The sequence below is a fragment of the Sceloporus occidentalis genome, unplaced genomic scaffold, assembly GCF_023333645.1.
Source record: "Sceloporus occidentalis isolate IW3139 unplaced genomic scaffold, rSceOcc1.0.p SCAF_5, whole genome shotgun sequence".
Taxonomy (NCBI): domain Eukaryota; kingdom Metazoa; phylum Chordata; class Lepidosauria; order Squamata; family Phrynosomatidae; genus Sceloporus; species Sceloporus occidentalis.
In genome coordinates this window covers 157,009,259-157,035,728 of record NW_028316985.1, presented here as the reverse complement: position 1 = coordinate 157,035,728, position 26,470 = coordinate 157,009,259, and the positions used below count along the sequence as shown (strand labels likewise).

Here is a 26,470-nt window from a genome sequence, read left to right as displayed (position 1 = left end):
TAGATGTTTTGTCATATCAAGGTTACTGATGCAATTTCATTTTTTTTAAAAAAAGCCAAATAGCACTGGTAGGTGATATTGATCAGCCATGCATTCACAGTTACTTTTGGCAAAGACAGGCAGGTTTTGTTGTTAGAGACTATTAGGTAAGCTAGACATATTGCTTGATCTAAGCCAGGGGTTGGCAACCTACGGCCCGTAGGCCGGATGTGGCCCAGCAAGGCCTTGGGACCGGCCCCAGCCCAGTCCTGCCACTGATTGCCACCCCCGCCACAGCTTCCGCGCTGCTCAGGGCGCCATTTTGAGTTCCGCCCCCCAGTTGTCTGAGGGACAGCAACCCAGCCCCCGGCTCAAAAAGGTTGCCTACCCCTGATCTAGGCCATATTGTAGAAGACATTGAGTATGCTAATACTTGATAGTACCAATTATTTTACCACAGATTTGCTCAGGGCATAGTGTAATAACCCACAATCTAAGAGAAGAAGTGAGAAACCACTCCAAGTCAGGAGCTGAACATGGGGCAAACAGTGTCAAGAATCTCCCTGTGACTGGATCTCTGTGTGACTGGACCTCTGCATGTGGTTCTGATGTCCAGTACAGGTATACATCGGTTGGCAAAGTAGACGTGTTACTTTTTCAATCAAAACTTTAGTACCCGAGGCAGAAATAGCATGGAAAGAAAAGGGATATGTTCCTACATCACAAAAAAGAAGAGCAGTTCAACATATTTCAGCAAATTCAAAACTAATAAAATGTACATGTAAATGAAACAACCATGCCATGTAACCATATAGGCTACTTGAAAGCTTCTTCCAAAATGCACCCAGGATGATGATACCTGCCTCCAAATTCCTTATTACCATAGTTCCATTTTTGTGCCAAACTTTTTTTAACATGCTGGTGAGGCAAATCTATTTGCTCTCCCTCTTTCTCTCTTTTTCATTGTTCATGCAGGGATGTAGCCAGGATTTTGGGAAGGGGAGGGCTTGAGTGCAGTGGTGCATGAACACCACAGGTGTACACACTATTCATTGTATTCCAGTGCAGCTTTGGAAGGGGGGATCCGGACCCCACAGACCTCCCTGCCCTCAGCTACGTCACTGGTTCATGCATGTTCAGTAAGGGATTCTTGACACAGCTGCTGTTTACCTTGTCTGTTGTAGGCAGGCTGACACAGCTACAGTATCATCAACTAGAGTGAAATTCTGATATTTTCAAGCACAAGTTTTATTACATTCCTTATTGCAGACATGCTACAGCTTATTGACACTGGGACCATACAGACAGGACAAAATAAAACTGCTTCGGGTCTCTTAGGACACATGCATCATTTAAACAGCATACCTCCAAAGTGACCCGAACCAGCTTTATTTTAGCCTGTCTCTATGGGTCCACTGAAAACCTGTTTCTCCAGCTCTCCCTCACCATTCTCTCCAATAATATGCTGCTACAGAATGAAAAAAAAACCTACCTTATACTTTGATAGATGTCAAGAAGAAAAATACAGGAGATGGGAAGGTATAAAATGACTTTGTACAATCTAGCTTCTTTGTCAGAGGCTTTGTTTGCTTGTGAAATTATCCTCTCCTGGCAGGATGAAACAGGTAACTTTCCAGTCAAGTAACAACTAGATGACATGGTGTACACAACTGTCCTCAACTATCTAAACATCCAAGCATTACTTGCATCTGTAAAAGCCATGGAAAACATCCATAGCAATGAGATTCCCATTAGATGTACCTAACCTCTTCTGAAATAGTACTTTTTGTTGTCAGAATAGCTCAGAAAGTCAAACCTATATCAAAAGCTTTCATCCAAAATAAACAGTTTATTATAAAGAATAGAAAAGGAAAAGCAATTAAAGTCTATAAAATGACAGACATAAAGCAAAGCATTTTTGCTCATGTTCTGCCAGAGTACAATACTTGCACAAAAATCTACACTGAAAGATCCCAATGATTTTTTCCTAATATTTTGCTCTAAAGATGAAGCTAATTCCAAAAGCCACTGAGCACTCAATCACTTCTTGAAATTCCTTACCTAGGCCAGCTCCAGCCTATGAGATGCCAATCCTGTGCAGCAATATTATATGAAGGTTTCTGCATCCTGTGAAATAACTTTTTTCCAAGGTATTTGCCACAACATGCAAAACACATAATCATATACATGACTGTCATTGCAAAGAATGAGGTGGCTTTTGAAAAGAGAGCCAACATTTAATACGATCTTCTCTCTGGTTTTTGTTATCTCAATTTAGCTCACTTTAGTTCAGCAGTCTATATAAAAATATTCCTCTTCTCATTATTCTGATCAGGTGTCTCCCCAGCTTACGTTCCTACACCAGCTTCCTATGATCTCCTGGATCCTTCCATGCTTCCTACTTCCTCTTAGAAAATTTTCTTGTCTCTGCTTATCTCTCTACGGCTATATGTCAATACATCCATTCCTCTGAACTCAAATCATCCAGCTTCAATATGCACAATTGCCACAGTCTATTTAACCATCTTGGTACATCTTGGCATATCTTTTCAGAACATCTCCATTGATCCCTTTGCTTAATTCTTTTTTGAAGTCTCTGTTCAAAGTCATATCTCTTCTAGTTAACATTCTAGTTAATGTTACCTAAGTCTTTTGTTACCTGAGTATATGCATAGAAATAATGATATATTGTTCCTCTGCTGCTTACTCATGCTTTCCCTTCCTTCTCTGTATTTCAGATTGCAAGTCCTTTGGGTTAGGTATCTGACACACCTCTTCTTGTAAAGTATCATGTATAAATAGATCTATAAATATGAACAACTGCACCTCATAGGGATTTCATGAAGCTACTACATACCCTACAGTCATGGGGACTGGCCCAGAATGAAGTACTTTGTGACAGCCAATGGATCTTTTTCAAAAGCCCTCAAAATGAAACATTAATTTTTCAACTCTCTGTCAAAACAAAATATAGCATCATTTAAATGTTTATCTGTACAAGCTTGCACGGTGCAACCCAGTAACACCTTTTCCATTTGTGTAACCAAATGGAGACTTCTGGAAATGTATAATCAATTACTTGCAAGTAAGTCCCCCACTGAGCATGGTGAGAGTTTCTTCTCAATAAAGCCATTGTTATAAGGATTGAAAATCTATGCTATAATAGCAAATAGACCATTTGCCCATTGCATCAGGTAAAGTAACTAAAGCCCATGAAAGCTTATACAGTGAGCCCTTGATATCTACTAGGGTTTGGTTCTAGGACCCCACATGGATACCAAAATCCGTGGAATCTCCAGTCCCATTACATACAATGGCATAGTGAAATGGTGTCCCTTATATGAAATGGCAAAATGAACAATTACTTTTTGGAATTTATATTTTGAAGTTGTAGATAATTAAATCTGTGAATAAGGAATCTTTGGATACAGAGGGCCAACTGTACTAGAAGAAAGTTTATACTAGAATCCCCTCCCCCCTTTTCTATGATGCTAATTCCCAAATATGTGTGCATACAACTACAGCCACAGGGTGTATCTGCCCCTCAGCATCCCTTATTCATGTTTCATATGGTCAGTGCCAGAAGAGAAGACCAGAGGGAGAAATATAAATTTTGAATTAGGGTAAGATGTATCAAAGTGATATTATAACTTTCCATACCTATTTTAACTTTTATTTCCACATTATATTTGCATATTAACAGAATAAGAGATCACTGTGTCGAGACCTTTTAACCATCTCTGACAGATCTGTAGGATAACTGCTCTGGTTAATCAGAGCTGCAGAGAAATGCATCACAGAATTGAGTTGGAAAGGATCACAAGATCATCTAATCAAACCTTCTGCCATACAGGAATAGACTACTATAGTGGTCCAAAGATGGCCATCAATTTCTGTTTAAAGACTTCTGCAGAAGGAGAGTGCCATCTTGACCACCCTCTGATGTTGTTTGGTCACACACGCCCCAGTTTTCATCTGTGAAATGTTGAAGATATGCAATGAGGGGTGGATTAACAACAGTTCATCCAATTCCTGGAGGGAAAGTATGCAGAAACATAACATCACAGTGAAATAACCAGACTATATAAAAAGTGAAAGTGAAAGAATCTCCATGCCTCTGACTTGCTTTTTAAAAAAATGTCGAATTCACATATACTTTTATACTACCACAAATTAGAGATGATGCCCACAACACTGTTCCAAATATACCGTAGCAATCTTGTTGAATATTAAAATTCAATAAGGATAATGTTAATAATTACTGTTATTCTAGATTAGGAATATTAATGTGAAAACTATGGATCTTATCTCACAGCTTTAAAAAGCTACTTACTACTTCCAAATTCACTTCTAATTCAGGCTGCATCTGGATCCTATCACATGGATTTTTGTTGCTGCCACCGCCGAACAAATGCAGCCCATGTAACTTCTGGACAGAATCCAAGTTCAGCTAGCCAATTTGCAAAGCCAGGAGGGATCCGGATGCAGCCTGAATTAGAATTCAATTTGGGAGTGATAAATCGCTTTTTAAACCTGTGTGATAAGCTCCCTTGTCTGCATTGTAAATTGATTCCTCTTTCAATCAGAATATTTGTTTCATTTCCCTCTGAATTAAAAATATATAGTGGTTTTATTTTTTAAAAAAAGTCGAACACTTCAGATGTTATTTTGAAGAGCTGTAGTATTTCAAATACCATTAACAAGCTCTCTCTCCTGTGAGAGCATGCCAATTAATGAAACAGGAAAGATGGCAATCTAGGAATCAGGTTGATCTCCTTAGTAAAGTGTGGGTCTCTCCTCCTCCTGGGTAGAACAAAATGTGAGCTTGAATTCTGAACATTTAGGCAACCTGACTTAATATTCAGCATTAAAGCACCTTTACTGCAGGTTTGGTTGTCACGATAAAGCATGACGTTCATGGTACTTGGAGGAGTTAATCTTAACCATGTTCTTAGCAAAGGAAACTTCTTCCTGTATAACTCACTGCCAGCAAAGAAAGTGTGCCACGTCAGACTTCCCATACAAATGGAAAGGCAATACAACCAAGAAACTCTCAGAAATGCAAACAAACAATGCTGACTCAGAACCTGCTTCCAATTACATTTAAAGTACCTGAGATAATCTGATAAACCTCACTTACCCCCACCACATATCAATACAAAATGCAATTTAAACCCTATTTCACAAAGTGCACCACATAGCAGTATAATAATCCATCACCCATAAATGGGTGGGAAAATAATTTTTGGATTACAACTCCTAGAGTACCCTGCCAGAATGGCCAGTGGTTTGGAGATTATGCAAAATAGAATCTCTTCTAGATTCCTCTTTGGATTCAACTACCACAATCCGTCAACCACTGGCCATGTTTCCTTATTGATTCTGGAAGTTTTAGTCTCAAAAAAGGGCAATTTCCCTAAATTCTGAATCAGACAAGACATAAAACAATACTAAAACCACATCTTAAGTAGTAGTTACATCTTAAAAAGTTCTGTATTACAATGTGTCCATGTTTGTTGCACACCTTCAAGTCATTTCTGACTTAGTGCAACCGTAGGTTATTCATAGCAAGATTTGTTCAAAGGGGCTTCCCATTGTCTTCCTCTGAGGCTGAGAAAGTGTGACTTGCCCATGGTCAGAGTTTCCATGATCAAGTGGGGATTTGAGCCCTAGTCTCTCTGAAACTAGTCCAGCACCCAAACCACTACACTAGCTTTCATATATCCATGTAATATATTTCATATCATACCACACAATGCTTTTTAATGCGGTACCTTTCTATACTTTTATAACCAGTTCCTTGAGCTAAGAAACAAAATTGCTCACTACTGTTTCATCTACATTCAGGTTATCTCTAAAATTTGTTGGTTCCCAGCTCTGTCAAGGTGCCTATATGACAGGACCCTAACAGTCCATACATCTTGCTGAAAGACATGAAGGACCGCAAACCTTATGTGGATCTATTCATACTAAAGCCAGATTCAGCTATCATGTTGAAATTATCTGACCTTCAAGCTTAGGTCCTAGACTCACTTACTCTCTTTTTCTCCTTTATCACTGACTTAAAGAATTCTTTTCAAAATGAAAAGCAATGTATAAATCTATGGCTTTCCAATTGGGTGACAAGACCAATGCAACAGTCTCCAACTATTCATGTATCCAAACTGAAAAGGAATATTTTAAAAAGCGAATACAGACATTAGTTCTCAGTTGTTGTTGTGGGCCTTCATATTGTTTCAAATTTATGGTGACCCTAAGGTGAACCGATCACTGGGTTTTCTTGCCATGATTTGCTCAGAGGGGCGGTTTCCATTGCTCTTTCTGAGGCTGAGAGAGTGTTGTTTGCCAAGGCCACCTATTGGGTTTTCATGGCCTAGCTGAGATTTGAACCCTGCTGTCTAGAATCACAATCGAACAGTTACAACTGTTTTAACTACCAAATGGAATGGAAAACAATCCAAGGTAAAAAAAGTAGCCAAAGGTTGAAACACACCAATGCTTTGGACCTGTTTTCCTCCCCTCTATCCAGTGCACCTTGATGGTATGGCTGCTGCCAAACAACATGCAATGGAAGGAGAAGTCAGTGTTCTCAAAAGAGCTAATGGCAGCCATATTCCTTTCCTTTGTTGCAAGTGTTTCCTTCAATGTGAAGTCGAAGGCTTTCATGGCCGGCGTCCATAGTTTTCTGTGAGTTTTCCAGGCTATGTGACCGCATTCTGGAAGAATTTATTCTTGACGTTTCACCTGCATTTGCGTCCCCACAGACAATGGATTGCTAATTAAATAGGCACACATTCACCTCGTATATCTTCCCACCCTGAGGCCCTGCCATTCAACAATAGACAAACACACAGATTAACATGTGAATCACTTCCTCCCAACCAAGGGTGACACAAGTTGCCAAGTCTTGTCTGACTGTGAGGGGCTGTGCTCATCTCCATCACTAGGCCAAAGAGCCAGCGTTGTCAAAGACGATTCCATGGTCATGTGGCCAGCATGACTGCAAAGAATGCTGTTACCTTCCCAGCAACATAGCACCTATTTATCTACTTGCATCTGCATGCTTTCAAACTGCTAGGTTGGCAGAAGCTGGGACTAGTGATGGGAGCTCACCTCACCACACAGCAGTTGAACGTCAAACTACCAACTTGCCGATCTTGCAATGTAACCCCACACAATTTTTTGAAATCCATGGTTTCCAGTTATGATTTAGTGGCATAGCATGACTTGCTGTAAACAGTGTGCCTGTGTTGGAAATCACAGCTAACCATAATTCTTGCAAACCAGGTGGTGAGGAATGGTATTGGAGCCTGTGAACCGAAGGAGTCTTCCCACTATTATACTACATTGGCCATGGCTTACACATTATGGCTGGCTGATCAGCCATAGGTCAGCCAGCCATAATGTGTAGGCCAGGCAAAAAATTTGGGATTCCCAAATAAAAGTACTTTCATTAACATTAATTTATTGCATTTATAAAACTCCAGCCTCTCTAGAAGTGCGCCCAGCAATGTAACATAAAAACATGAAATCTTTACATGAAAAGAAAAACCAAAACCATACAATAAAATTCATGAGCATCCATTAAAATTAAAGAGCAGCAAAATATTGACTATAAAAAGCCTCATGGAACAGAACAGTCTTTATTGCCTGCCTAAACCAGAACAAAGAGGGAGCCAGTCTGTACAGCTACAAAAAGGGCACCATCTCAGGTACCTCACAAACCTATGAGGAGGAACATATTACAGGACTTCCAATAATGACTTCAGTTTATGGACAGGCAAATACAGAAGGAAGCATTCCTTCAGATATTGGCTTCAAGCTATTCAAGGCTTTAAAAGCTAATGCTTTAAATTGTACCCAGGAGCAGACTGGAAGATAGTGGGACTGTTTTAAGACTGGCAAAAGTAACAGAGAGCCAGAATATAAATAAATGTATATGTAGCAAACAAATATTTAAAAGTTACAATAGATCTATCAAACACTGAATAATCCATATATAGTTTATACACACACACAACACACAAATATAAACATAGCCCCAACAGCTTTGTAGCAATCAATGTGAAGCACCATTAGGCATAACAATGTAGGTGATGATGGATCTAAACAAGACTTCAATAAAACATGGGTCAGGTGCCTTGCTAGGGAGCCCTATCCAGAACTACTACACTTATCTTCTAAAAGGGCAATTGAAGCATGAATCCTTGTGGCCAGATCCTCCTTTCCCCCAAAAAAGGTACAGCCACCACACCAGATGAAGCAAAGCAAATGCATTCCCAAGCATCATCTCCACTTGACCTTTCAGAAAAAATGCAGGATCCAAGAGTACTCCAAACAGCATACCTGATCTTTTAGCTACAAAATCCAATAGCATCCCCAGTCCCAGGTTAGACTAGGTCCAAATGCAGTTTTCTCTTCCAAAAGGAAAAGATAGCTAACACACTGGGCCCTTGTTATCCCATGGGCTTTGGTTCCAGGATACCCAAATCCATGGATGTTCAAATCCCATTAAATCCAATGGAGAGTAAAATGATGTCCCTTATATAAAATGGCAAGCTCAAGATTTTCTTTTTAGAATGTATATTTTTTAATATTTTCATGCCGTGGATGCTGGATATGGAAGGCTGATTGTACCAACAAAGATAATTCAATCACATTAAATCAATAGCAAATAAAAATGCTACAGGTAGTAGCAAGGAGAACAACAAAAAATCAGTGGCAAATCAGAATGGGCAGCAAGACACCTGCACACACTAATGCTAGTTTCCCATGTGGGTGTGTTGACCTGCACATCTTCTAACACATGGCCACACAGTTCTGAAATCCCCTTTCCATGTTCCATATAGCACAATTTTTTAGTGCTTACCCAGGATGTACCAGTGCCATTGCAAGAGTGAAGGTTGGCAAGGCAAGTTTTTTTCCTAAAGGTGGTGGTCAGGGGTGGAGGAAAAGATGCATGTTATTATTATGGCATATTGGCCATTTATCCAACTCTGATATATATGTCAAGTCACATTTCTCACAAATGCATTGGCAATCTGGATTCTAATGTGCCTGTACCAAAGTCATTACACTTGTATTAAAGTCAATCACAGTTCAACACAACTGTTCTTAGAATTTCTTTCAATGGCAGGGTGACATAGTGGTCAGGAATTATTTTACCAACATCCCACTTTTCAACCCAGTAGATGGGAGAGCATCCCACATGTACCTAACTGAATTGCTCCATCTTGCATTGTTGTTGTTGTGTGCCTCCAGGTCATTTTTTTACTTATGGTGCCCCTACCATAGGATTTTCTTGGCAAGTATCTTCCTATTGCCATTCTTTGTGGCTGAGAGAGTGTGACCTGCTCAAGATCACCCAGTGGGTTTTTATGCTTGAGCAGGAAACGAACCCTGATCTCCCGACTCATAGTCCAACATAGAAATCCAGAGTCATATTCAAACCACTACATCATGCTGGCTCCCCCATCTTGAATTGTTCCATATCAATAAGAATTGTTCATATTGCTTACATGCTCTGTATAAAACTAAATCTACTTTGGCAACTCTAATCATTTTTTCACATTTTCTAAACAGTGTTTGGATATAATTAGGATCTCCATATACACTGGGCCCTTGGTATCCACTGGGTTTTGGGACCCCTGTGGATACCAAATCATGGAATGTCAAGTCTCATTGAATACAATGGCATAGTAAGTAAAATGGTGCCTCTTGTATAAAATGGTAATATCAAGATTTGCTTTGGGAATTTATATTACTTTTGAATATTTTCATGCTGTGGATGGTTGAATCCATGGATAAAAAATCCGTCAATGCGGAGGGCTACCTTTACATAGGGGTTTGGGTGGAGGGGGTTCCAAAGCATCTCAAGTTTATAATAATGGACTAAACTATACTGGAGACCAGGGTTCAATTCCCAGCTTGGCTCTGAAACCCACTGAGTGACCTTGGCCAAGTCACATGCTCTCAGCCTCAGGGGAAGGCAATGGCAAACCTCACCTCTGAACAAATCTTGCTAAGAAAAAATACCTCATGACAGCATGGTCTTAGGGTTACCATAAGTTGGAAACAACTTGAAGGCACACAATACCAAGGACACAACTTTTGAAAAGAACCTAAAGATGCTGAAATCGCAACAGTGGTTATCAAGTGGATTTAATCATTTTACACAATGTGCATGCCATCAAAACAATTACAGTGGGCCCTTGGTATCTGCTGGGGTTTGGTTCCTGGACCCTCCGTGGATACCAAAATCCGTGGATGCTCAAGTCCTGTTAAATACAATGGCATAGTCGAATGGTGTCCTTTACACAAAATGGCAAAATCAAGATTTACTTTTTGGAATATATATATATATATATATATACACACACACACACATATGTGTGTGTGTGTGTGTGGATGCTTGAATCCATGGATAAAAAAATCTATGGATATGGAGGGCTGACTGTACAATATCACCAATAACTGGGCAATCAGATGAGGGCCCCAGGTGTGGGTCAGATATTTGAATTTTTGGACTGGAGGCCTTCCTGGACACTGCACCCAACCTGTTGCTGGAGAAAGAACAATGTTCTCAAGTTGGTTATATCTGCTGATGCTAGGCTTATCATAGGAAGTTCCAGTACCTAGTAGTGCCCCTTCTGTGGCATGCTTCCTCTCCCCTCCCCTCGCCTCCAAAGCAGTGGTTCCCAAACTTTGGCCCTCCAGATGTTTTGGACTTCAGGTCCCAGGATCCCTTGCTGCTGGCCAAGATGGCTAAGGCTTCTGGGGAACTCAAGAACAAAACTCCTGGAGGACTAAATTTGGGAACCACGCACTGATCTAAAAAGGATGCAAGTGCCCACCCCCAACACAAACAGGACCCTGGATGCTCAGGGTGACCAGATGTCATCCCTGTGAAAGAGGCCAAGGCACCACCAAATGTAGGACATCTGATTAAGAATGGAGGACATTTGATTAAGAATAGAGGACATTCCACAACCAATGCTACAAACACTCACAGAAATATAAACCCATGCTTCTTAGGCACACTCAAATATGGAGGACTTTTGGGGAATTCTGAAAAGTAGGACATGTCCTGGGGAAAAGAAATACAAGGGGGACCAGGTCCTCTTTGGTACCCTGACCCCCAACTTGCTGAGGGAACAAGATCAACTCTTTGACATCCAAGAGAACTGGAGCTTGCAAAAGTGTATATTGTGCATTTGCATTGTCCCAATGAAGGTATCACTGCTTAGTAGGGGTGTGTGTGTGTGTGTGGGTGTGTGTGTAAATCCACTAAACAGTGATGCCTTTATTTGGCCAACCCAAAATGCATACACAACATACACACTGCAAGCTTTGCAAGCTCCACTTCTCCTGGGCTGGCTATATTCCCCTGATCCTATGCTTAGCCCTGGGGAGCTCCAGTCCCTAGCAGTCCATGCTTTGCCCTCCCCTAAAAAGGATGCAAGCGTCCATCCTTAATCCAAACAGGTTCTGGGTTCAGGAGGTGCATGCAAACCCCCATCACCACCACCTTCAACCCTTGCTGCTGCTGCTTCCTTTCCCCCCTCTCCCTTCTCCTTCAGACCCCTCACCAAGCCAGTCCTGTTCTGCTGTCTTCCTCCTGGGTTCCAGAGTCGAGGCTCTTCTTTGCACCGGCACTGGCTGCTGCTGCTGCTGTTCAGGGAAACTGCCACGTCTAACAGGGCTGGCCGGCGGGAGCGCGCGCCGAGGTCACAGCTGGCCCAGGAAGGCAGGGAGCGCGCGCCGCTCCTGGGCTCGTCTCTGCTGTGTGTATGTCCCCCCTCCCCTCCCCTCCCCTCCCCTCCGCCTCTAGAGAGCATGCGCCTTGGCTCCGGTGAAGCCTCTTGCCCTTCCCTTCCCTGCCAGTCCCTGCTTCCTATGCAACAAAGCCTAGGAGAGCAACGCACAGAAGGCAATTGGAGCAGCCAGCGTGGCGGAGTGGGTTGAGCTCCGGACAAGGTTCGAGTCTCAGCTCAGCCACAGATATAAAAGCCTTTAAATTAACAAATTTAATTATTAGCTAATTAATATCTGGGCAAGTCACACAGCCTCAGCCAATGGAAATAATTATTAATTAACACCCAGGAAAAAACCCCATAGAGTTGGAAGAGACCTAAAGGATGGACCCTTAGGGGCACCATAAATTGACTTGAACGAACATAACAGCCAGCTTGGCTTCTTGGGTTGAGTGTTGGACTCCCGACCCTAGAGACCAGGGTTCGAGTCTCAGCTCAGCCATGTAAAAATCCCATTGTGCCACTGAATAATCCCATTGTGGGAGAATAAATATGCCCTTGAAATAAATAAACCCAAATGGGGGGACCTGGGTAAATCAAGTCACACGCTCTCAGCCTCAGGCAATGGCGCAAAGCTCTTCCATGAACAGATCTGGTCAAGAAGACCCCATGAGAAAGGATGGAAGGTCGCCATAAGGACGTGAAGGCACTCAACAGCCAGCATAGTGGTTTGAGTGTTGGACTCTGGAGACCAGGGTTCGATTCCTGGCTCTGCCTTGGCCAAGTCACACTGTCTCAGCCTCAGGTAGAAGTCAATGGCAAATCTCCTCCAAAGAAGTCTTGCAGGAAAACCCCATGATAGGTTTGCCTTAAGGTTGCTATAAATCAGGCACAACTTTAAGGCAATCAACGACAGCAACAAGGCAAGGCAAGGGTAGGAGCTCACAGTACACAATGGAGGTAGAACTCAGAGACCTAGCTGTCTTAGTGTGGAATATCAGTATGCAAAAGGATCCTGAGCATCTTTGAGACGAACTGTGCAAAAGAAGTTTGTAGCTCATAAGTTGTAGCATGAGCTTCTGTAGATAGGTCTACTTTCTCCGGTGCATCTGAGGAAAGGTGTGCCAAGATCCCTTTAGGTACACAATCCAGTCTGGGAAGGAGGTTGCTTGGAGGGTTTAGGATGCATTTAAATTCTGAAAAGATCCTGGGCTGCCCAGAGGGTCTTTGAGGACAAGGTCAAATATGTTTGGAGGCCCAGCCACTTCTCTCTGCAAGGACAAATCGTAGGGCAATGTAAGCTTCCTAAGGCTTTAGCCTTTAGTAAGGAAATAAATAAATAAATAAATACTGAAATACCAACAATGTCAAAGCCAAGCCTGTTAAGGTCTAGTTTTAAATTAGCAGAGTAGTGGAAATGTGCCTTTGTTTTACTATGCTTCCTTAAGAAATGGGACTGACTCCAAAAACAACACAAGTAGCTTGTAATTCAAACAAAAGTTTACTAATGGCTTTAATCTATATTAAATATAGTACATAGAATCTATAGCCTAATCTGAGGTGGGGTACAGACCGCCAGAAAGAGGCAGCCAGGAGCCGCCTCTTTTTCGCGTATCCACGGTGCAGCATCCAAATTGAGCGGTGCAGTTGCACGAAAAAAAAGGAGCGCTGAAAAGCAGCTCCTTTTTGCACCGCTGTAAACAGCTGGTGGCGGTGTGAGAATGTCGCTGCCGTGAGGCTCCATCTGGACACCACACAGCAGTGACATCATAGCTGTGTGTGCCGTCTGAATAGTGCCGCATAGCTATGGCGACGTGCTAGGGTTGCGGGGCATGTGCATGCGCCGCCCCGAGGCAACCCTAACACATCGCCATGATGCCACAAAGGGCCCGTCTGTACAAGGCCTTACTAACAAATAGTTTTGGTAAAGGAAATCTCACCATCTTTCCAAGGAGGAAGATGGAAAACATGCAGTTCAGTTGAAAATCTTTGAGAGAGAATGTTTGTTAGTCCCAAAGGGGGAGTGACCTAAGTCACATGGTTAGTGTGAATGAGAGAGAGGAGAGTTTGCATGCAGGAAATCTCTATTTATCTAAAGAGGGAGAAAGAGAATGCAGAATCTTCCATCACAAATGTGGGGAGTGACTGCTCTGAGGAAACTCATGCTGCCACCAGGAAGGGTGAGGGGGGCCATCCACACAGAATACAAGCAGCCATGGGCAAAGCGTAAAATCCAGTTTAAGTTTGCCATCATGAAAACTATAGAGAGCTCCTGTACCATTAACATGATGTATGTTTGTGGTTGTGTGCCTTCAAGTCATTTCCAACCTTTTGCCTGAATCTACTGGGTGCTTTTGCCTGAATCTACGGGGAAATCTGGAAAGAGTTGATCAAAATTGGAGGATTGTTTGTCTCCATAGCTGGAGGGCTACACATTTCCCATTTCCGATGTGCAGTTTTTGACTCTTATTTTTGATTTAAAAATATATGTTAGATCAATATAAACATCTTCTTGCTCTTCATATCATCATCATCATCACCACTATTATTATCATTCCATATTTTACTCTTTCCATTTAATTCTTTTTAGCAAAACTGTCAAGTCAATATGTCAGTTTTATGGAGATATCATAAAAGACAACTCACCCACATCTGCTAAAATATTATTCTGTAGTAATTCCCCAGTGGCAACAAAGACCAGGAATGCAAACTATTTAAGTAATTGCTGTAATGATTAAAGGTGTGTGCCACAGGTGTTCAGCATACGAAGCTGAATTAATTTTGAATTGCAGAAGAGGTGGCATGTTAGAGGGAGAAGACAAGATATGTTGTACACCATGTTTTAAAGGCCTTATCTTTGATTTAATCTGTAATTTAAAGGACACTTTGTTGTTGCTTTTTATACTTTATAGTATCTAAATATTCCTGAGAAACAATCATGTGTAATTTGAAGTATAAGAGTATAAATAACTGCTCTTCTTCCTTAAACAATTCCCCTGCACTGAATTTTTGATCATCAGCTGCATAAAATTCACATTCACTCTCTCACTCTTAGTGGATTTGAATTTTGTGTGTGTGTGTGTGTATGTGTGTGTGTATGTATGTGTGTATATATATATATATATATATATACACACACACACACACACACACACACACATATATAGAGTATCCCCCAAAATTGGCAAAGTGCCCCACAATTTAAAAGAACAATACAATTAAAATTATGCCAAAAATGAGCATTAAAATAGAATTAAATTATTACAATATTAAATCACACGATATAAGAATAAAATGCAGTTTTTAAAAGATAAAAGCTCTTTTTGGACCCAAAATATCAGTTCCCCAATTTCAGTTGAACAACTGGAAAAAATATGGGGGAAAGTTTGAAATTTACATTGAGTGATGACTTGAGAGAAAAAAATTATAAAGTGATTTATAGATAGTATTTAACACCAGATAGATTATCAAAAATGTTGAATAATTCAAATGATTGTTGGAAGTGTAAACAAAAAGCTGGGACTTTTTTCATATGTGGTGGACATGGAAATACTGGACTCTGAGTCATAAAATGATGGAGGACATTTTAAAAATAAAAATACAGTTGAAACCAGAGACATTTTTACTTGGAATGTTGGATCGTCAAAACGGAGAAGAGTTATGGTAGAACTTTGCAATAGACTTTACTGCAGCCAAACTTGCAAAAATGAAAGGTAGATGATGTACAACATGAGAGGGCTGGCTGACCAAGACAGTTGAACTCATTGAAATTGACAACTTGACAGTTTTGATCAGGGAGAAGTCGTTGACAAATTTTTAAAAAAGATTGGGAAATATAAAAGTCCATTTTACAATCATATTGGAGGTATACATCAGTTTCAGGTTTTGTAAAATGAATTGAGATTGTTTATATAGTAGATTCATAAAATCATAGAACTGTAGAGTTGGAAGAGACCACAAGGGCCATCCAGTCCAACTCCTTGTCATGCAGGAAATCTCAGTCAAAGCAATGTGAAGTCAAAGGCTTTCATGGCCGGCATCCATGGTTTTTTGTGGGTTAAAATAGCTAATAGGAATAGCTAATAGGAAACAACGCTAGGCCCTTCATACACCTGCTGCTTCTCCCTGTCACTATTCTCCCGAGACACTTTTCTTCAAGCTGGTCTTGTTTTCACTGTTGGAAAGAGAAAGGATGTTGTTTGAGAAAGCAGAGACTGGTAGCTGACAAACATAGCATAGGGCATATTTTGCTACCTGAAATCCCCTGTTATCATTTCATAGGTGTTTGACAACTAGGGCTGCCAAGTGAAATAAGTGAGAAGGCTCCCAACCCTTTAATGATAATTTAGAACAAGAGATTTGAGCAAACGTTGCTTGTCCTGCTAACAATATCTGCTGACATTCCCTCTTCTAGACAATCATTAAATGGACAAGAACCCCATTCCTTATTTTACTTGGCATCCTGTGATATTTATGATAGCATCCTATATTTCTGAGCATAGGGCCCAAGAGCCTATACATTTGAAGCATACCATAAATATACACTTGCGTAGTTACACTGGCTATCGCAGTTGCACAGCTGATCGTTCAGGAGGCACTATATAGCCTTCAGTTCATCCTTTGCATAGTGATCAATTAGTTGGCTGTTCATCAAGTCAAAAATGTGCAAGAAGATGGGACTTGTACAGCCCCAGAGAAAGTACAACTGTTTGAATAATTAAGAGCTGAGGCTGTTAAATGGAACTAGTTACAGGGATCGTATAACTCCCTGCTCTTAACAGCTCTGCTGGATGCCGGTCTGTATGTAGGCACAATTCAAAGTGCTGATTATGACCTATAAAGTCATATAGCCCAGGCTACCTGACAGACCATATCTCCTCATTTGAGCTTGTTGGATCCTGAGGTCCTCAGCAGTGGCCCTTCTTTCAGAGCTAGAAACATAGGCCTTGTGGGTCATCAAGTCCAACCCCGGGGTCAGTGCAAGATTTCCAGCTAAAGCATCCCTTAGCAGGTAGCTGTCCAGCCTCTTTTTGAAGCTGTCAAGAGAAGGAGACCCCACTACCTTTCTAGGTAAATGGTCCTACCCTCTGAGGCAGCAGAGAACAAACTTGCTCCCTTTTCTCTGCCATAGCCCTTGAGTTATCTAAAGACTACATGTCACCTCACAGTCTTCTCTTCACCATGCTGAACATGCCTGGCTTCTTTTAACTTTTCCTTATATGTTCTCCATATCTCCTATCATGCCTGCTGCCCTTCTCTGAATCTGCACCAACTTGCTATATCCTTCTTAAAATGAGATGCCTGGAACTGAATGCAGTACTCCAGATGAGGACTGATCAGTGCAGAATATAAAGGCTCCACCACATCCCTCAAATTGGAAACTGTACTTCTATTGATGCAGGCTAAAATAGTGTTCTTTGATGCAGTGTCACACTCTTGTCTCATATTCAAATTATGCTCTCCAATAGTTCCAAAGTACATGTAGTACTGCTGAACTATGTATCCCCATTCTATACACGAGCCTTTGGTTTTTGTGTCCTAAATGTAGAATTTTGCATTTGTCTCAACTGAATTTCATTTTATAAACATCTGCCCAACTTTTTTGTTTAATAAGGTCACTTTGAATTCTCTTCTTACTTTCCAGTGTGTTATCCACCCCACTCAATTTTGTATCATCTGCAAACTTGATAATAGTTCTCTCTACCCACTTATCTATCTGTCATTCTTTGTTATCTAAATCATTGGCAAAAACGTTGAAGAGTAATGGCTCTAGCACAGAACCCTGTGCCTCTCCACTAAAGACTTCCTTCTAGTTTGAATCATAGCTATGGATCATAGCTCTTTGAGCACAGTTTTCCAACCAATTATGGATCCATCTGATGGTGTTTCTGCCTATTCCATATTTTTTAAAAGATATTTTTATTATAAAACAACATCTATGATAAAAGCAACATACACCCACACATTCTTCCCCACATCAACAATATTAAGAAAACAGTCACGTTGACAAATATTTAATACAAGACAAATATTTAATGATGATGACAATGGTGATTATTATTGTTGTTTGGTATTTGTTGTTATCAATAACAATAATAATTCACCATCATCATCATCTTATATCCCATACCCTTTCCCACAAACTGGGAGTCAAGGGGACTTACAAATTAAAATGATTACAATATAGTAAAAAATATACAAAAGATTATTATTTTCATGGATTTACACTTTAGCAGCTGTCTTGTATTGGGAGCTAAGTATTAATAATTTGCTGTAAATCCATGCTAGATATTTCTATCGGCACAGATGGAAAGTATGCATTCCAGATACTGTTTGTCTTTCACCCAGATTCTGGTTTACTATATCACTGCAAGCAATCTTTTTGAAGTGTTTGTGCTGACAAATGTTGATTGCACTTTTTGTGAAGGACTCCAGCTGGCTAAATAAAACATGGATACAGTGTGTGGAAAGGACCTCAAAAAGTGGTTGCATCAGTTGATGCTGAGGGAGGAGCAAAGATGGGGAAATTATGTCTGCTGGATATCAGGCGGTCACTTGACCTGTTGGATTTCATGTTGTCACTGCATCTGTTAAAAGCACATAAATGCTCTAACAAGAAAATATAGTAGCAGCCCTATGTAAGGATAGTTGTAAGATACCATGGGTATTTTTTAAACTATTAAATACCATGAGCCTGAATGGGTGAAAAATATATATCCAATAAATGTATTAGATAATGATGGTGATGATGTGGGAAAAGTTGTGTAGTTCAGAAAGATGTGGAGAAATTTTATGTGTTATTTCTTGAGGCTGTAATCTGATATAGCTGGGATTGGGAAAATGTCACTTATGGTCTTGCATGGAGTCTCCAGGGCTGCTGTGGGGTGCCCACAGTGCCATTAACAATAAATAAATAAATAAATGTCCCCATAAAGTTCTCTGTATGGCATGAGCACTATTTTACCATGAGTTTGCCTATCCCTGAGTTGTAGTCCCCGAAGAGGAGATTATTATTTTTTGCAACAGAAAGTGATTTTGATACAAAAAGTGATCCAGAAGTTGACTTTCTGTTGGAAATGGCCTCTCCTAGCCCTAGATGACCCTGAGAGGGTAAAATTCAAGGTGAAATTGTCCCAACATCTCCTGAGGGTGTTGGGAAACAATTGGGGACAAAAAATAAGGGTGCAGCAGTCTAAGGTCTTCTTGGGAGGGCCAATGAGGCCCCCAGTCTGTGCAAAATGGCCAGGAAACTATAGATATTTACTTAGGAACAAGTCCCTATGAAATTAATAGGATTTACTTTGTGTAGCTAAGTAGGAGATTTCACTGTGACTAGTAAAACTGCTCTGCCCAAAAATAATATGTGTAACCTCTCCTAGTGCAATAATAACTATAATTTTCTGGGCAGGATCTTGTGTTGAGGTGAAATGCGTTGCAGGTGAAACTTGTCAAATGTGTTGAGAAAAGAAGTCCTAGTTTTGGGGAAAAGCTGGAGTGGTGGTCATCATCATCATCATCATCCTGTTTGCTGTAGTGGGATGGTAGCTTTGCACTACAGTAGGCAAATATTTATTTATCCCTTAAAAAATCACAATGAGATATGGAGCACAAATCTTTCAAATAAAAGTAAAATTTATATATTTTAAAATGTAATATATGGTTCCACAATACTTAGGCTTTTTCACAGGACACTGTTATGTTTCATGATGTTATGAAGCAAAATATACCCTATTCGGAGTTTTTAAGGCTGAGAAGAAATTGCTCTGGCTTAATGGAATTTGACAGACAGCTAAAACCTTAATAGAAAAATTTGTCATCCGAGGGTATTCCAGGAAGGGTCTAAAACAGGCTTACTTTAAAGTAAGAAAAATGGAAAGAAAGAGCCTGTTTCTGACAAAACAGAGAAAGCAAGCACAATCTAGATTGCTTATACCTATCACATATAATAGACATACAAGATACATCCAGACAGCTATTCTGAAATATTGAGATTTACTCCAGGACATCCCAGGGTGTTCAGAGAAACCTATATTTGTGTATAAATGCTTGAGGAACCTTGCAGATCACCTAGTACACAGCAAATGTATAGTCAAGGAGGCTCAGCCAAGCTTGGTGCAAAGAAAAACCAAAGGAAACTTTCCATGCTATAATTGCAGTATATGCAGAAACTGTGTAAAAACAACTGAATTTGTAAATCCTATTAATAACAGAATTTATTCTTTGAATGAACTGTACACCTGTGATACGAAGGGGGTCATATATGCTATTATTCAGTGTCCTTGCAACCTTCTCTACATCAGCATGACCACCCGAAAAATCAAGATGAGGATATCTGAACACAGGAGTTGCATAAGGAACCAGAGAACTACTGCACCAATGGTCTAGCATTTTGTACAATTCCAACATTCTGATATGGACATTAAATTCTGGACAATTGAAAAAGTGTCTGGCACTGGGGCTAACTTGGAAAGGAAAACTCTTCTGGATTTTTACTTTACAGACACAGAAACCCTTCGGTTTGAATGAGAGCTGCAACTGGATTGAAACACAGGCGGGATACAAACCGCCATATAGTACGTATAGGATACGTACTAGGGTTAGGAAGGGGCGGTGCTTCTGCACCCCCCTAACCCTAGTATGTATCCTATACGTACAAGATGGCGGCGCCCCTTCTACATGGGCGCCGCCATCTTTACGTACTGGACGCATAGCGTCCAGACGTGTCGCGGCGCCTATGATGTCGCGAGTCCGCGCCAGGCGCCTCGCGACGTCATAGAGGCGCCGCAAAAAGAAGCTCCGAAATGGAGCTTCTTTTTTGCTCCGCGCGGGAGCCGCGCGGTTTGGCTGCTGCAGCTCCCGCACGGAGCAAACGGCGGCGGCGGGGAAGCACCGCAAAGCGGCGGTTTGTATCCCGCCACTGTAACTTTTTCCTTCCATCTTTTCCTGGCTCATATTGGACAATTAACTACTTACCTTTATTGGATGTGCCTACACAAATTGCTAGTCCTTCTATGCTGTTACAACAGCATCTCTTGACCACTGAAGATGACCTAGTGTCGAAACGCATTTGGTCAATTTTATCTATTTCTCAATTGTAATGGGCTTGTACTGTTATCCCTCCCATTTGTATCTCTGGAGTTGTTGAATACTTTACCTCAACTGTACTTTGTATGTCACATCTCCCTTCACTTTGCCTATTGGTTGGGATTCATAGTCTCTTAGCCTAGTACACATTGGTTATATTAGCATTTTTATTGATTGTTTTGAGTATTACTTTATTCTACATTCAGGTTCTGCATACAGGCCCTAGGATCTTTGTCTGCCTAACAGATTGGCAATATTTTTAACCCACTTGCTTTATTTATAACCCATTCTTTCATTTTGTTCTTAATAAAAATTGAGCCACCTTTTGATGCATTTTTCCCCTAGACTTTTTGTTTTGCCATGATGTTATGAAAACTGTACAACTGGCTGTACTTTGTGCAGTGAGGCTTTGGATTTGAACAAGTTCCCTTAAAATGAGTACAGTACCTCTGAAAAACTGGGCATAGACTGGAAAACCTAAGAAATCAGATTGAATCCCTTGGTGAACAACTGAGCAATACAGCAAAATTAAATTAACTGAATGTGTGGTTTTAAAAGTTACAGCTGAAGCTGAATTGAGAGTCTTGCCAGATAAACATGTTGACTTAGAAAAAAGAGAGGGATAAAAATATTCCTGCAGGTAGAGAGAAGGACCCAAAGACCATCTGGGAGTGAAAGAGAAGGAGTTGGCTGGCTATTTTACATACCACATGCCACCTCTTCCATCATACCAAGACTCTCATCACAGCAGAGTGAGTTGCCTCTTTGCAGGACTGAGGCCCAGCTAGCAGTCTCCAGCAGTTTCTCCAACTGGATTGGGTTAGTTCTCTGGGCTGGGGAGCATAAGTGGGACTACTGTGGGGATGGATCTGCCATTGGTGGGGTTGCCACCAAAGGGGGGCAGGCTTCAAGAGGGTGCCTTATGTAATTGTATGAGGGTGAGGGAACATTTGTTACTGCTTTGTAGGAAAGTAAAGCTCATCTGCTTACAGACATTGCCCTGTCTGGATGAACATCAGACCATTTTTGTGGGGATGGAGATGTGACATCAAGAAGGGGAAGAAGGAAATGGTGCTCAGGGAGCAGCCATACAAATTATAGGGTAGGGAGGTATAGAAATGGTTGCACTATCCTTGGGGTAGAGTTTACAATTGGAAGAAAGTTATCTCCAGCTGTCTCCCATCCCAAATAATCTGGATAGCCATAGCAGCAATTCCCCTGGGTTGAAAATTCTGCTGCTTAATACCAGGTGAATGAGTCATAAAACAGCTGCAACTCCACTTTGATCCTGGATTAGCAAGCCAACCTGGCTTGTATTATAGAGACCTGGTTAGATGAAACCAAGGCAGATGATTCATCTCTCTCACCTTTGCCCACCAGGATTCTTTGTGCAGCATCAGAAAAGACCTGGGGAGAAGGGAGGTGAAATCACCATGGTTTATCAAGATAATATCCCCCTGACCAGGCACTCTATCCTTCAGTCTGCAGGATTTAGTGGGTTTATTGAGGATTCTGTTGGTGTACTCCACTGATCAAAAGTCTCCTTTCCTGAGCTAGCAGAGGTGGTTTCTGCAGTGATGTTGGAGTCGCCATAGCTTGTGATGCTGCGAGACTTTCACACTCTATTGCTTGGTGGCTCAAGACTTCATGTCCTCCATGACAACCCCTGTCTGTCCCAAGTGGTATCTAAACTCATCCATGATGTCGGGCACACTCTAGACCTTGTTTTCTGTACAGGGAGTGATGATTGTGAGCTTTCTACTGTTCCAGTGTCAGAGACTGATCACTTCCTGGTCAGGTTTAGACCTCCTGGGACCAGAGCCTCTGCAGGGGTGGGTGAGACATTAATATCTGCCTGAAGAGGCTTATGGATTCAGATAGATTCCTGATAGCTCTTGAGGAGTTTCCTTGGCAAGTGATCCTGTTGAAGCGCTGTTTGATTTCTGGAACAAGGAGATGACCAGGGCTGTGGACACAGTCAGTGAAAGCAGTGAGATGGAGACTAAAAACAGGGTAAAATCTATCTGAAGGCCTATAGTGGGACAATAAGCATAGCAAAAGGGGGAAAAAAAGAAGCTATTCTGGCAAACACTGTCACATCTGCACAGAATCATTCAGCAGAGCTGGTTTCAGTGATCAGGGATCTGTTACAATCTGGCCCAAATGAGAATACAAGCCACTTAAAAGCCTATTACAAAGAATTTCTCCACCATTGCACAGATAAAACCCCTTGGATTCACTCTGATGTGGACATTAGTTGATACAGTTCTGGTGGAGGTAACCTTGGCCCCCTACTCGTGCAGTATTGATAGATACTTTTCAGTTTCTGCAACCCAAGTATGTGGACTGGATCCTTATTGGTAGCAGCAGGATCAGGCCAAGAGTCATTATGATTCTTTTAAGGCTACAACTTTGAAGAGCAGTGAACAAAATGACGGATCCCCCCTCCCCCGATACTTTAGTCAGTCTTGGAGTACACCCACTGAACTCAATAGGATTTGAAATATTTGTGCATAATTTATGTACCACTGATTTCAGTGGTTATAAGTCTAACTAATTAACCTGATGCATGCAGATCATTTCCAAAATAATAAAAACATGGAGGGAAAGAAATATTGCAGGAATACAAAAGGAAAGAGCTCAGTAAGTATGCTGAAGTGATTAGTGTTACATTTGTTCTCTGACTAGAATAAAGGAAGTAGTGTTTGAAAATAATTTAAACCTAAATCCAATTGTTCATCCCAACTAGAATAGAACCATTGAATCAATTGCTGAATGGCAAGTCAACACTTGAGCAAATTTCATTGATTTATTTTTTTCTACTCTAGTAGAAACCACAATGTGAATTGCCCTTTAGCGTCTGAAATTATTTCAGAAATATAAAGTCAGACTGCCTGAACTGGTAGCAGGAAAGAGAAAAAATACCACAATTACAGGTGCAAGATGTAAATAAAGCATGGAAAAGAAGCCACAGTAAAGCTCACTTCCACTTATTGCTTGTTGGATCATATTCTTCATAATTTCATTGGGACACATTCATCAAGCAACATCAGTGGAGATTATCAGCCTAGGGATGGGATTGGTAGTGAAGCGGATCGCTCTCCTGTCCTTTGCCCATCTTTGTCTTGATCACATGAAGGCATTTCAGAGAAGTAGTGCTTATCCTGTCAATGAAATAGAATTGTAATAATGCAAACTCCTGTTAATACAAAATGCTAGGACAATTCCACTTCAATGATAGAACAATCACAGGATAAGTGTGACGTTATCTGAAAGCCTTCATGAAACTGTGGTCAATCATGCTTTGCAGATGGGACAATGTTCGCAGACGTGTGACATCATGTGGAAGTCCTTTCCATGATCATGTGAGAAGGACAGGACAAGGACAGGAAAAGGAAGTTCTCCATCTGATAATTTCAAGAGTGTAGTCTAGATGGCAAAGGTTAATGAGTAAGAACACATAAGCTGGGAGAAGCTACAGCTGTTTGCTTTTGCTTGACTCTACTAGAAAGGACAAACTTCTTCCCCTTCCTGCTGAGTTAACTGAGTGCAAACTACTTTTGAGCACCATGGATCTACCAATTGAATCTGGTTTATCTCCTTATCTAGAAGAGCCTCTGCACATTTTTTTTGGGAGTGTTTCATAGCTGTGTGGATGGGGTAGCCCAGTGGCCCCAAGTGAATGCATTTGGCATTAACCTTCAAAAGAGAAAGAATGAAACCTTCTTTGCCCAGTTTGCAAGCCAAGTGCAACGGAGTATGCCCTTTGTCATTCAGGTGGTCCAAACCAGCACTGGCCTGCCTGCCCAGGAGCTCACTGATCTTCTGGTTCCCCCCCCCCCCCCCGGATAGCATAGTGAAAGACCATGTCTCCATTTTTGTCTGTGAGATCTACCTGGGCATGGTACTCATTCACCAATTCTCACAGACAACTAAGGTCTCCTTTCTCGCAAGCTAAGTGCAGTGGAGTGCATTCATTATTAGCACTGTTGTTGTTTACGTAGCTTAGAATATGATTGTGACAGAAACTCTCCAGAAGTCCCACATCTATTACTTGTAAGCCAATGACCAGCTGGGGTGGCTTCGAAAACAGTCCATCAGTTGCTGGAAAGTTTCCAGTGACAAAGGCCCACGATAGCTCTCATATATGGTCACAACTGCTTTACATAGATATTGAAGTACTCATTTGCATCTGCTTTATTGTCTAGCTGGAAAAGATGGAAAGCTGTCATTTGATTCTGAGGATTAATGAGAAGATAGTCCCAGGAGTGACTTGAATGGCTGCCATATAGGACTATCCTATCTTCCCACTTCACACATTTCTAAGATTCATACTCTGCCATGGGTACTTCCTTCACCCGGAAGGGGTTTGAAAACAAGATGCTGACATTGCTGAAAGTATCCATGAGCCAGCCAAAGAACTGCTTGTCTCCAAAAATATCCCAACTTCTCCTTGTTCAAAGCCAAGAGCTACTCTGCCAACACTGTCATGTGATGGACTCTCTGCCACTCTAAGGCTGCTGGAATGACTCCTCCTTCTCCCACTGCTTAGTTCCACATTACTCTCTTGGTGGAATAAGAGAAGGGGCCCATGGGCCTTCAGGTATAACCCCTACTCAATGCAAGATCTCCAGCTAAAGTAATGATTCCCAAACTCTGGTTCTTCAGGTGTTCTGGACTTCATCTTTCAGAAGCCTCAGCTATATTGGCCAATTGTCCGGGATTCTGAGAACCAAAGTCCAAAACATCTGGAAGGCCAGAGTTTGGGGATCGCTGAGCTAAAGCATCTCCAGTAGGTAGCTGTCCAGACTCTTTCTGAATATGTCCAGAGAAGGAGACCCTGCCACATCTCTAGGCAATTGCTTCCATTGCTGAACCGCTCTCACTGTCAATGTTCAATCAAATCTACCTTCCTGTAACCTAAAACCATTATGCCTAGTTCTACCCCATGAGGCAGCAGAGAACAAGCCAACATTCTCCTCTTTTTGGAGCCCCTAGCATATTTAATTTGTCTAATGTATGTAATTTGTGTTAATACACATATTGTGTCTTTTTATTTGCTTTCACAAATAAGAGAGTTGCTAATGCCTGTGATGAAGCCTTTTCTGATTTATGAGCAGTGATACAGAAATCCAAGAGATGCAAAGAATGTAGAAGAAGATAACAGTCATGTTAAAAACAAGATACACCAATAAATACAAACCTGAGAAAGTCATATATGGTAACTGAAATTATAGCTGCTCAGTAAAAGATATTTCCTTGTGATACTAAGGCCATGGGAGCTGTTTTTAAACCCTTGTGAGAATTGTCTTGTCACATGATTAAAATTAATTTTTCTTCCTGAGTTACTCACTACTTGTGAGAAACTGTACAGTTTGACAGAGCATATATTGTCACATTTACAGATCCATAGTTGGCTAAATACCTTAAAGTAGTGGTTCTCAAGTGTGGGGTGGGACTCCCAGGGGGTGTGTGAGAATTGCTGGGGGAGCATGAGACTTGGAGGCCCTGATGCCTCCTCCTTCTTCTCCCAAAACTTTTCTGTCCTGAAATGGAAGAGAAAGCCAAAGAAGATGCTTGGAGCTTCTGCCTGAAGGAGGAGGAGAGCTATTCCCTTATAAAATGTTAAAATATGAATATATATGATAGATTGA

General features: G+C 41.1%; 1 protein-coding gene across 2 annotated transcripts in view; it reads right to left on the bottom strand.

Annotated features, from left to right (window-relative positions):
- The window catches only part of LOC149313024 (protein transport protein Sec24D-like), a 67,977-nt gene extending 56,361 nt beyond the window's left edge, over nt 1–11,616 (bottom strand). Inside the window, exon 1 of one of the 2 annotated variants that reach the window (XM_089525888.1) lies at nt 11,568–11,616. The gene's annotated coding sequence lies outside the window, so the exon portion shown is untranslated. Of the gene's footprint in view, nt 1–10,613; nt 10,790–11,567 lie in introns of those variants that run through there. The other variant, XM_089525889.1, reaches the window with a different exon arrangement.
- Between the last annotated feature and the right edge of the window lie 14,854 nt (nt 11,617–26,470).